Source organism: Otolemur garnettii, unplaced genomic scaffold (genome assembly GCF_000181295.1).
Source record: "Otolemur garnettii isolate 467f Iridium unplaced genomic scaffold, OtoGar3 scaffold00025, whole genome shotgun sequence".
NCBI classification, from domain to species: domain Eukaryota; kingdom Metazoa; phylum Chordata; class Mammalia; order Primates; family Galagidae; genus Otolemur; species Otolemur garnettii.
In genome coordinates, this window is record NW_003852420.1 from 9,577,691 (window position 1) to 9,591,644 (window position 13,954).

At 36.5% G+C, this 13,954-nt stretch overlaps 1 non-coding gene and 1 pseudogene across 1 annotated transcript; both read left to right on the forward strand.

Moving 5' to 3' along the window:
• Positions 1-6,104: 6,104 nt before the first annotated feature.
• On the forward strand, positions 6,105-8,423 carry LOC100941346 (annotated as a pseudogene).
• Positions 6,756-6,972, forward strand: LOC111724753. Its single transcript, XR_002772990.1, has one exon. It is a non-coding gene; the product is annotated as a small nucleolar RNA U3 (small nucleolar RNA).
• Positions 8,424-13,954: the final 5,531 nt, after the last annotated feature.

Here is a 13,954-nt window from a genome sequence, read left to right on the forward strand (position 1 = left end):
CCCCTCCCCAGAATTTTGCACAGCAATTGTAACAACAGTATGGATTACAAGTGATATGCTTTGAATGTTATTATCCATTTCCCCATATCTTGACATTTGAGATGTAACCACAGACTTCATATCCCCTTGGACTGGTTGAAGGGAGAGCTTCTGATTAATGTCCTTTCAACTTCCATACGGAACACAAGGCTTGTATTAGAAGCAAGATTAACGAATTGATATATTGGGAACACCCTTCACATTAGAAGAACATGACTTACTAAAGCCAGGAATGTCCTAATGATTAAATCCATCCATGTACGGAATCAACATATCTCTGTTTAAATGGGTTGTGTTTACAGGCAATGCAGGTCCACTACCAAAGCAAAAATTTTCCTCATCATGGGACAGAAATCATCATTCATTGGCATACCCAGAAACTAGAAATTTAATGGGCTGACAGGGCAGAAATACATTTACCTCATCCTTTGCTCTGATCACTTAAATTTAGTCTCCTCCAAATATTTAGCCTAGAAACACAAAATTTTTCATGATGATATTTCAAGGTTAAAAAAAAGAAATATAAAAAATTTGCCAAAATTTGTATTTTTACTCATGTTAAGATTGCCAGGTAAAAAATAGAAGACCCAATTAAATTTAAATTTCAGATAAACAATAAACAATATATGGGATACGCATATACACATACTAAAAATAGATTTGTTGTTTATCTGAAATTCTAATTTAAATGGATGTCCTGTAGTTTTATTGACTAAACCTGGCAATGCTAACTACTATAAACTTCTCCCCGTGGGGGTCACATTCTTCAGCTGTAGGGAACTTTGGTGAGTGTTTAGTCAGAAGACATAGTCTTATCACTAAATCAATGTATTAAATTTCCTTGCTGGTTAAAAAAAAAAAAATTGTATAGACAGACAGTACCAACAAGTTAACCTCAATCTGACATGAATGAGAACCGTTTCTAAGTGGTTATAGTTTCTAAAACAGAACTCCATCTACAATAAATGTAATTATTTCACTAAAATTGTTTGCATGTGTTTCTCTTCTGCACTGGGCCTTGTTCCTGCACCATCTTAGTTGCCTTCATCCGTTACTTTGCAGACCTTTCTTTGCCCATATCTTTGATTTAAATTTATCGTGACACATTTTTAAACAATAGCAGGAAACCTCACTTATGACTTTAATTATAAAATGGTGTTATAAAATTATATCCACATTTTACTTCTGGCAGACGGCAGTCCTCATTTAACATGAGTATCGCAAGTTGGCCTCTGCAGCTCTCTTTGGTTGATTTCAGCGCTTACTGTATGTAATTGATATAAAAACACAAGGTTTAGGGAGCAGTTATTGGAACTTGTTAAAAGAAGTAGCCACATTCATAAATACTTTCATTTTGCTGTATAACATGCCAAGAGAATTAATAACACACTTTAGGGAATATGGAAGAAATTCTGACTTTTTAAAGAAAAACTGATACGTTCTGCTCTCATGTTAATTGTTTGACTCTAATGTCTATATTTGTTTCTCTTCAAATGCCAACTGTGTCTAATAAAAAAAAAGCGAACTCAACAAATATGCATGCATCTCTATAAATATATGTTAGCACTTAAGTAATTCTATTGTCATTAATTTGTGGAAAGAAATAGAAATGTGTCAGTTCCCTAATAAATCTATTAGAAAAGACCACAATGAAATGAATTTAAAAAGCTGTAACTGGAAACCTCATGTTTAATGCTACCTAAGATAATCTCAGTACATTCTAAAGTAAAAACTTTAAAATTAAAAATGTGTGATTCTTTTCCATTATTATACACAAATGATCTCACATTCTTCTGGCTTGAGAAATGAGATAAATGAAGTTTATAACTTAAAACAGCTACTTAGTATTTATCATTTACATACTATCAGAAACACATTTCACTGGGTAAAGAACAAAAAAGTACAGGCAAAAATAAAAGAAGGAAAATTCAATAAATCATATTTCTAGTCCTAATAAGGAGGGAACAATATTCATAGTCCTCCATGATTTTTATAATACCTATATTATGCTTTGATCCAATTGATATAAAATAATAATGTATATGCTTAGGAACCTGAGAGAGGTGTCTCAGAAAACAGACGGCTCTGTGACTAGCAATAGCATGAATTAGATTTATGTGGACTCTGAAGTTTCTCCAGGATACCATCTCAACTTTAAACTTGCTCTTTATCTCACTTGAGCAATACAAGTAGGAGAGAATAAAATGCTAAGTGATGTCTTACTAACTCAATGCAGACCAGAAATGGGAGACAGTAGTGTAACTCAGAAGGATCTTGAGGTTTAAATAATATTTAGAGAAATGTAGATTATATAATATAACATGTATGAAGATTGGCCATTGAAGATAACATAGCACACTGATGATTACCAAAAAAGCAAGGAGCAGAAAAGTGAAAACTGTTGCTAAAAATAGAACTGGCCATATATAGTACAGACAGGGCATTTTTGGAGAAATAATTATTATAAGGGGAGGAGAATATAAACCAGAAAACTCAAGAGAATCACATTAACTACTGATTTTCAGAAATGGAATGGCCTAAAAAAAAACAATGTACTATTAGAACTATCAAAGAATGTGACAAACATACCATTGTCCCCTAAATGATCCTGAAAAAGCACCTACTTTGCTTCTTTCTCTAGTTCTACTTTACAACTTCTTTCAGCACAATGATACACAAGACAATCTGCAAGACTATCCACAGTGGGGTCCAGGATTGCAGAATCACATGGGCTTCCCTAATAAATTTTTTACTTACACCAATAATAATAGATGGTGCTTTAAACATATAATCCTCTTTTTGGCCTAGAGAAGTGTCAAGGAAGCTTGCCCTTTTCCAAATTGTTGAGTGAAATAAAATAGAATTTTCCCATGAGAAATTAAATGTCAAGGCTGAGTAATTCTAGAGTTTATATTATTCAAATGATGCCAGAATTCCAGGCTGATTGGACAACCTAGAACTCCCAAGGACATTACACAAGAGCAAAACAAAACTCTAATGTAGGCTGCACATGACACATACACACACATAAAAAGAATTAAACCCTGATAAAAATGAACTCACATTCAAAAATTATACACCACATGAGGAAACAATTCACTACCAGAGAAAGTCAGTAGATATGATGAACTGAAATGTGTATCATACTAAAAATTTGAAATAGAGGAACAATCTCAGAATGAGCAGACAAAGTATGTTTTTAATTAAGAACTAAGAAAAATGGGAACTATAATGAAAGATACAATACTCTGGGGAAAAATAGTTGGAAGTTTTAGAGAAAGAACCAATGACACTGAAATTAAATCTCAATAGCTGGGTTAAAATATAGACTAGTTAAATTTTAGAAAGAAGAAAGAATTAGTATCATAGAAGATAGAACTATTTGGAGATAAACAGAAATAAGAGGTATGGAAACAGGATGAGAAGATTTAACGTACATAATACTGGAGGTCTAGAAAAAAAAGAATAGACATTTAAGAAGATAGCAGCTAAGAATTTCCAAGAATTGATGAAAAATATGACTGCTCTGATTAAAGAAGCACAAAACTTGTAAGCATAAAAAGGAGAAATAAAGGCTCAGTGCCTGTAGCTCAGTGACTAGGGCACTAGCTACATACAGCAGAACTGGCTGGTTTGAACCCAGCCCCGGCCTGACAAACAGCAATGACAAATACAACAAAAAAATAGCCAGGAGTTCTGGCAGGTGCCTGTAGTCTCTGATACTGGGGAGGCTGAGGCAAGAGAATCACTTAAGCCTAAGAGTTTGAGGTTGCTGTGAGCTGTGATGCCACAGCACTCTACCAAGGGCAACATAGTGAAATTCTGTCTCAAAAATTAAGAAAACTTAATTTTTTAATCTTATAAGCATAAAAAATAAAATAAATGCATGCCTCCTAGAGAATAAAAAGGCAAAGAGAAAGTCTTACAAGGAAAAAATAAGAAGAAATTAACTACAAGTAACAATCACACTTTCCCACAGCAACAAGTGTCAGAAGACAATGAAAAATATCTTCAATGTGTGGAAAGAGCTGAGGCCTTAAATCTCTATACTTAGCTAACCACAATTTCAAAATGAAAGTGAAAAAATGTATTTTCAATTCTCTAAAGACTAAGAAAAAACTGTTAAACCATGTTTTTCAGTAATAGATTTATTGAACCCAGAAGGAAAATGATAAATTAAAAAAGCAATTGTGAGCCAAGAAATTGTTAAATAATAATAATGATGATGATGATTAATTTGAGTGTGGGGAAATGTATAGCTAAACATAAGAGAAGCAAATCCTGAAAGGTGGGAGAAGACAGTAATCAGAGTTAATCATTCTACGGGGCTTGTATTGATCAGTATAAGGGTAGAGATGTTGATTAAGTTTAGAGTTGGTTAAATCAAATATGTAAGTTAAAAATTTGAGTGTAATCCCTAACTCCATACAAACAAAATTTATAATTTCTAAACTAACAGAGAGGAGAAAGCAGGGAACATAAAAACATTCAATAAAAATTAAAAGAAAAAGCGAAAGGTAGAAAAAAACATATATACAAAAAATATGAAGTAACATGATAGAAATAAATAAATTCAAGGGTATTTATAATAAATATAAATGAGTTAAATTCACTAATTAAAAAACCAAGAATTCTCAGATCAAATGTTTAATCAGATTTTTATACAGCTATATACTATTCATAGGAAATGTGATCAGTAGGAATTATGAAGGAAAGAGCTGAAAGTATAAATCATGAGTTCCAGTTAAAAATTAGAGATTCAAACCAATTTTGTGCCCTTACTTCCCTCTGAAACCCCAAATAAGAAATTTTTTTAAAAGGAATAAAGCTGAGAACACAAAGTAACAGAAGAAAAGGAGAAGTGTCAAGAAAATTTTGGAAGAAGTAATGTAGAAAGATATGTAGTAACTAACTCAGCAAAGCAGCAAAAACTGAAACCTACCAGGCAGTTGAGGTGGGTAGGAAGGTGATAGGAAGTATCTAACTTACACAGAAGAACACCAGGAATGCCCGAAATGGAGGCATCAAGTACCTCTGAAAGCCTAATGAGGGAGAATATTGAAAAGAGAAAATTTGGTTGAAATTCCACCTAAGAAAGTGGTCCTCTCTCACACAGGGCCTCTCAATTCTAGCAAAAGACCTATCTGCACCCTGAAAGGACTATAACAGATAGACTCAAACCTGGGCAAACAGGCACAGTGAAGGGAAGAGATTAGGAGCCAAACTGAAACCAAGGAAATCACTTCATGATGAGATTATAAGTGTCTTTCTTGTCTTGGAACAGAGAACATCTTACTGTCAGGCCTCACCTGCAAGCAGAAGATCAAATGTCCCACCCAAGGAAAGTGAACAGTCCCAACAAAAACAGACTGACACTTAGACTTGGATGGTGGATAAAGACCTTAGTACTCAGTTATGTAGTCAAGGAGAAAAGTAAGGATTTCTCCTTATTGCTTCATTTCAACATTGGTGTAGACTTTCAAATGGTACAATAAGATGACAAGAAAAAAAAAGAAAAGTAAAATCATATCACATACAATTGCCTACACAGAAAACACAAGAAAATGCCTAAACTATTAAAAGCTTTTAAGTTCAGCAAAATTGCTGGCCAAAGGCCAATATGCAAAAATCAACAGCCTTCTTAAACATCAGAAAAAAATCCTTAGAACATTTACTTGGGAAAAAAAAAAAATACAAAGCACAATAGTAATGAAAACTACCTATATACCTAGAAATAGAAAATTCTAACAAAAAGCATGGAAGTCCTTTATGGAGAAAATTAATAAATATAATGGAGTAGATGACCTAAATTATAGGAAATACTTTGCAGAAGACAGTATCAAAAAACACGTCTCCTCCAAAATAATCTACAATTCTAATCAAAATCTCTGTTTTTCAGGGAGCATGGCGAGCTGATCCTAAAATTCATTTTGGAGGATCAAAAGACAAGAATAGCTTAGACAATGTGAAGATGAAAAAGAAAGGGGACTCATAAAACTTACTAAGAGTTACTAAACAAGCAAACAAAAAAAGCAGCAGCTGTTGGAGGCATCTGTGGCAGCTGATGTGGCTCCAGGGATGAGCTGGTTCATGACTTAGCCTCAGCCTTGGAGCAGACATCTGAGCAGAAAAAGCTTGACAAGCTGTGGGAGGAGATGGCCCTGAGCCCTCAGCAACAGAGGTGGCAAGTTCAGAAACGCCAAGGCTGGAAGCATCGTTCTGACTTCGCTCACCTGGCAGAGCATACCTGCTGCTACAGTGAGGCCTCTGAGTCAAGTGTGGATGAAACCACTAAGGAGTATTGAGAAGTGGCCCTGGTCACCAATTTTAGTGATTCTGGTGACATAATGGTAGCCAAACAGCACCCAGCTCTCAATGTGATTGTTAAAGTAAGCAACATTCTTGGCATGAATCTGACTCTTTCACTGAAAATGCACCTTGTCAACCACGTAAGTACCAGAGGAAGGTGAAGAGAGTGACATCAGAGGTGGCTGCCAGTCTTCAGCAGGAGCTGAAGGTGTCAGACTGGAGCTATGAAAGAGGCTGCAGGTTCAAGTCTGCTAAGAAGCAGCATCTGCCCCACTGGAAGGAGAATACTCCCTGGACTTCATCAGGCCGTGGGTTGTGTGAATCAGCAGAAAATAGATTGTTCCTAAGCAAAACAGGAAGGAAAGAAAGGATGGAAGGTGAAGGTGACGACCAGAAACAGGGCTCTGATGAGAATATGTCAGAAACCAGCAGTTTTACACTGGATCTTGTACCAACGATGAAGGGCGGCAAGGACCGGGAGGAGGAGGCACAGCGTTCTCTCCTGAGCGTAAAGCTGGCTCTTGGTGTTGCTTTACTGCAATTACCACTTGCAGTAAATGATGATGATGATTGTTATTCTCTTCCTTCCAGAGAGTAAGAGGGAGAGAATACAGTCTGAGTGGTTCTGTGTTTGAAAAAAAAAAAAAAAGAGAGAGAGAGAGAAAGAGAGAACAGTGGGAAAGATCAGAGCAAGCCTTGCTCCTTCTCTTCAGCCAACCAGGACATGTTTTGGGTGGTAGGAGCCACACAGTCTCTCCTGAGTCTAGTCCCCCAACTCCCCTTGCCTTTTCCAAGAGCAAATTAGGGAAGGGGCAGAGGAGAACTCCAGAAAGATCTAGAGCATTTGTGACTCTCCTTTATCTTTTACCTACAGAAATAGTTGCATAGTTCTATTCAAATACCCTAATAATGCCATCTGAAACCTGCCTTGACTATGGTCCTTTCCTTTGTTGGTGGGGTCCTGATTTGAGGACTAAAAGCTTAGTCTTGGCTGAGATTCCTCCCTACATTTCATATTGAAAGACTTCAAACTTATAGAAAAGATGAAAGAATAGTTCAGTGTAAACTGAATATTTCTCCCCAGTGTTTCTATAAAAGCTGGAAATAGGCAGCTATTGATAATGTCATCAAGGACATCCTAATAACTAAGAAAATGACATGAAGGCTATGTTAACCAGTTTGATGAAAATATTTCATATTGTATATGAAAACACCACACTGTACCCCATGATTGCATTAATGAACACAGCTATGATTTAATTAAGAAAAAAAAAAGATAGTCATGCTTCCAGACTTTGTGGTCACCCTGTAGATTCATCATTTGTTAATTTGGGTCCACAGTTACTTTATTTTTAAATAAATCTGCATAGGCTTTTTTCTGAATCATTTAAAGTTTTAGACATCAGGCATTTCAGCTTATATCTCCTAAGAAAATCTATACTCCTATATAGCCATATTACTGTTTTCAGCCTATGAAAGTTAATATTAACGCAGTAATGTGCACCTCATTTTAAAATTTGACACTTCCACACTCCTGTCTCAGCCCGCTCAAAGTGGGTACCATGTTCGCTTGAATCATCTGCTGCATCTCGATGCCTCAGAAAGGGGCCAAGGAAGCTGGCTGGAAAGGAGACCAGCATAAGTACTTTAGGTACTGAGAGGATAAGGCGTACCTTTAACCACCCTCAGCAGAAGGATTTCTAGTTACTGTCAACAGTAAAGAGAATGAAAACAGTTTAATCCCCTCTTTCCCCTCCGCTCCTCGGAAGCTCTTGCGGATGCTTCTCACCGCAGGTGCTGGCCAGCACACTGTTCTGCCAGACAGGCTAATATACCCTGGGGACCACCATGTTCGTGTGACAACAGAGGAAACAGAAACCTGTGGCCACAGTGTCTCTCTCTAGTCCCAGTGCAGCTCATACAGATGCAATGGGCCAACCACACCAGCATCACAAGCCCCAAAATCTCCAAACTTTGAGTGGTTGATCAGGACCTCTGCAGCAGAGAAAGCCGCAGAATCAACTACAGCTACATTTTTTAAAATGCCCCAAGAAAAAACCATTGAACACAGCTAGAGAGCACTATTTCACCTGCCAGGAGCAGACCGGGTGGTGTTGAAACAAATGCCAGACTTTGTATTATATATTCCCACATATCTTAATTGACATTCCCAGTGCTTTCTACCAGAACTAACTCCTCTTCTAACACAGCAGCAGATTCTTCTCTTAGGAAATCATGTTGTGGGAATCTTTATTTATTTTTTAATTAGTAAAGTATGGAGGAGGCAGGTTTTTGTAACAGAAAGATCATCTTTTGCTCTGTTACACTGTTATTGCTGTCCCAACATTTATCTACAGCTCCATTCACAAAGCTGGGGTTTTTTTTATCGTATATGTGTTTGTTTTGCAGTCATGTCTGTTTGTGAAAAACTAGTAACTGCTTTTAATATCATTTGAGGAAGTTCCAAATTTGTAGCCTGTTCCAAACAAATTTAAGTTAAGGCCTGTATGGAACTGTGTGTGTAGGAGATACAGCTTGCTTTGAGCCTAGTCTTGATTCACTGAGATTGTCAATGAGATAAATCAACCAACTTCTCAATGCAGGGCCTCCAAAGAGACAACCAGCACCATGGGCTTTGGGAACTCCTCTCATTTTTCTGCAGATGGGACCATCAGCAGCTGCACTGTGTTTGACCTTGTCTCCAAAGTTTGTGTTCCACCAAAAGAGGACAGACACACACACACACAATCAGACTGATGTAGTGAAGAAATTGGTTCAGATGTGCAGTAAACATAATAGTCAGTGGATAGTGTCTTACTACTAACACCTCCCATCCCAGTGTCTGCCTTTATGTCCTAAGCAGGACTTTATAGTTAGTACTGTAGGTCAATAATAAGCAGCAGAACTTCATCCTCTAGCACAGCGGTTCTCAACCTGTGGGTTGTAACCCTTTTGGTGGTTGAACGATCCTTTCACAGAGGTCACCTAAGACCATCCTACATATCAGATTTTTACATTATGATTCATAACAGTAGCAAAATTACAGTTACGAAATAGCACCAAAAATAATTTTATGGTTGGAGGTCACCACAACATGAGGAACTGTATTAAAGGGTTGTGACATTAGGAAGGTTGAGAACCACTGCTCTAGCATAATAATGACTTATTGGGGCCATGTTTGGGGGAGGAAAAATGTCTCTGACATGCCTTTACATTTGGCATGTTTATGACACCTCGGCTGCATGAAGAGTTACATATATATAGTCATGCCTGAAGCTGGATACTACTTTATCAAAATGAGGAATAAGTGACTGCCCAGACCTGTTGAAGAAAAGCCACAGTTTCTAAAAAGTATTATTAACAGTGTCTATCATCAGCAGCCTGGTTGATAGAAGGGCTGTTTTTTTGTACAAATTGAGTGATTTTACTCTGGAATGCACAGAAGTTTTTACTCTAGAATGCTCACTGCTCTAACTCATTGTAGAAGAACTCCTTCCTACCCCTGCACTAACCCATTGTAGAACTCCTTCCTACCCTTACCCCTTCTTTTCTGTCTTAAATAGGTGCTGAGTGGGGCAGTGCCTCCCTTCCCCAAAGTGGGATTCTCCCTTTTTCCCACACAGAAGGTAATCATGGGCCACTTTATCATGTTCTCTTTCAAAATTACAGTCCCTATCTGTGGAAACTCCAGAATTTCTTTATAGATGAGGTGGGGAGGTGGGTGGATGTGAATGTAGTTGGAAAGGGAAACTTGAAGCTAAGTTTACACAACACTTTACGGAAGACTGATAACACATCCGTTGTTCTCCGCAGGGGACATGATGGAGGGAGGGGCAGAGAGGAATTATGGGATGGGCGGGGGGTAGTGCTAAGGCCAACCCAGCATCCTTCAGAATCACTTCTTGTTCTCAGGTGTAGTGACTGTACTTACAGGGAGTTTCAAAGCTGTACTTCCCTTCCCTGTGGGCTGCACCTATGGAAGAATAGAAAATGTAATGTGTGTTGAATATGAAATGGCAGCACTGAATTACTTTAGTGATGAAGGTATGTTTTGTTGTCATATACATTCTTACCTGGTCCCCATAGTGACCTGTGGCAGGTATTTCTAACATACTTGGCTGGGTTAAAGGGAGAAATCTATGAACATAACTTTTTTCTTTGTGTCAAGCTCTGTGGCTCATGCAGAGATTGGTCCTATGATCATGGGCTATCAATTAAAACCTCCACAGGTAGGTGGCCAAGATGTTGCTTAGTAGTCTTCTTTTCTACCTATAATTAAAAATAATCTATAATTGTGGGGATCATGCCTATAGTTTATTCTATTTGGGTACAGGTGAATTTGTCTAAAGGTTGAATATAAATGTCTTAGCATAACAATTATGAGAAAGACATGATGGCTATGTTGGCCACCTGGATGAGAGTTTTCCAAACTGCATATAGAAGTAACACACTGTATCCTATGAGAGAATTAATGTACACAACTATGATCTAATAAAAAAAAAAGAAATATAAAAAAAATAATAATCTATATATTCAGTTCAATAAATTTACAGTTTAAATAAATTTACACTTCAAGCATCTCCACAAAGTCAGGCTATTTTAGATGAAAACAGTCACAGAACTGAGTGACTTGCTCGAAATCACATAACTAAGTCAGGACAAACATCCTAGACTTTCATATTTTCTCTGGCTTGCGTTATAATCTGTTGTTAACCAGCAATAGAACTGAGTCAGTCTGAGACCAGTATTTGTGGGAAAAATATGCCATGAATGTTTATTATTTTTCTGGACCATGCTTTTCTACATATTTTGAGTAGGGATCAGCAGGGATCACCCCAGAAGGCAACATCTACCTGTAATAAATGGGAAGAAAACTAGTTGCCTGAGAGAATAGAATAGAATATTAAGTACAAAGTTTCCAGCACAAGGTTGTAATTGTCTCCTCATTTTAAGGTGCGTTGTATGCATGCTGAAGGAATTATTGATCAACTTATTCTGCTTGCTTTCCATATTAACCAACTCCTTAGGCAAACCTTAGAACTGAATGTATTCTGAATCTTAAAATTTAAATCTTTGTTTTATATGGCACAGTGTATATGTTACAAATTAAGAAAAATCTATTACCAGTCAAGGAATGATATAATTTAAAAAATCACACTTTGTAATCAGCATTAAAAAACTCTAATAGCATGATTTACTTTGAGGATGACTCCTGAGCCCATGTATTTGATCTGCTTAAAAGTAATAACTAAAAAAAAAGTTATTAAACAACTAGAATAATTAAAATCATGTATGTTAGCTCAGAGAAAGGAAACACATTTGAGTTTTAATTAATCCCCCTTTTAAGCAACCCACTTTCATCCCCCTCCCCATGTGTCCAGCCCAGTCTCTCTAGTACCCCCACCTAGAGCAATCCTTTAAACCTACTGGATCTAGAATTTATTTATTTTCCAACATATTCACCCTCCTGTGTCCTTTCACCACCTTCAACCCTCGAGTCCTTTTTTTCTCTTGGTCTTCCCCCTTTATTTTTAAATAAAATATTCTTGCAGACCCTTATCTCTTATTAAATATAACTTTGCCTTTTCTCTAAATGTACACTTGGATTGCTCAAGAGAGGAAACAGAAGATGCACAACTGTATTGAGCTGTATTGACGGGTCTCACTTTAAGTGGAGCTCTTGTGTGCTAGTTATCATTCAATTCCCTTATTCATTCACACTCTCACTCTGTCAGATGACCATTTCTTACATTTTCTTCTCTTTTCAAACCATCAACTCCTCTTTCTCCATTTTTACTTGAGAAATAGCACGCATCTCATGTTCTGAGGACATTGAGAGATCAAAAGTCAGTTGTTCTTTTTGGTTATCTTCAAGGAACAATAATTTGACTAAAAACTTACATCTCAAGGGTGGTGCCTGTGGCTCCGAGGAGTGAGGCACTGGCCCCATATACCGGAGGTGGTGTGATCAAACCCAGTCCTGGCCAAAAACTGCAAAGAAAAAAAAAAAAAAACCCTGACATCTCAACAACTATATAAATTAGAATAATTAGCATCATATCATCAAAATACCAAAAGAAAAGTAATTGTTAACCTGCCCCATACCTGGCTAAAATTTATTAAAAATGGAAGTAAAAGACTCTTCAGAAAATCAAAACTAAGATAAATCACTACTTAGATGTCTACTAAAGGAATGTACCTCTACAAATAGAAAGTATATAAAATAATCATGATAATGTCTAAACTAGGGGGTTAGAATTAAAATAGAAATAAAACACTGAAAAACAAAACAAAATTGCAATGACACAATTAGGTAGAAAAGGAAAACTAAAATATTTTGAAGATTTAAAAACAAATTGCCAAATAATCCATTATCTAAAAATGAATTATAATGAAAATTTTTTAAATACTTGATATTAAACAATAATGCAAATACTATATTCCAACATCTATGGAATGTATCTGTTATGACAAAAGAATTATTTCCTTGATTGTAATTACTTATCATAGAACAGAAAAATGTTGAAAATTAAGATGCTAAGCACACACCTTTAGAAGTTAAAAAAGGATAAAACAAATGCAAAGTAGACGAAAGGAAATAATTAAGTGAAGAGGAAAAAAAGAGTAAAATTTTTTTAGTGAACATATACATATAATAGAAAAAACGGCCCATCAAGAAAAGAGCAGGTAAAAAAAATGTTTAAATGAAAAAGGTGGCAAAATTGTAGGGAAAGCATCAAGTAAAATAAAGATTCAAATTATATAAAATTTTATGCCAACAAATTTGATAGATAAGACAGCTATTTAGATAACATACATATTTTTTAAAACATGTAGCTTATTAAAACAGACTCAAGAAGCAGAAACAAAAAAAATCCTATGAATTCTATGAATCCTAAGAATCCTATGACTTTAAAAAAAACTCGGCAGTTTAAAAAAAAAAAAAAACCTGTCAGCCAGGCGTGGTAGGTCATGCCTGTAATCCTTACACTTTAGGAGGCTGAAGAAGGTGGATTGCTTGAGCTCACGAGTTCAAGACCAGCCTGAGCAAGAGCAAGATCCTATCTCTAAAAATAGAAAAACTAGCAGGACATAGTGGCAGGAGTCTGTAGTCCCAGCTACTCAGGTAGGCTGAGGCAAGAGAATCAATTGCTTGAGTCCAAGAGTTTGAGGTTGCTGTGAGCTATGATACCACCACACTCTATCCACGGCAACAGAGTGATTCTGTCTCAAAAAAAAAAAAACCACATTCACATAGTTTTAGAGCTAAATTGTACAGATTTTAGTCAAGGATTATTTAATTCTCCATTATACCAACTCATCCAGAAAACAGAAAAATTAGAAATGATCCCTAATTCCTCTTATGAGATTATCACAATCTTTATTTTATCTTAAGACAAAGTCTCACTCTGTTTCCCAAGCTACAGTGGTATGGCATCGGCCTAGCTCACAGCAACCTCAAACTCTTAGGCTCAAGTGACCTTCCTGCCTCAGCTTCCCAAGTAGCTGGGACTACCAGGCAAGTGCCACCATGACCAGCTAATTTTTCTATTTTCAGTAGAAATGGGCTTTCACTCTTGCTCGGACTAGTCTTGAACTTCTGAGC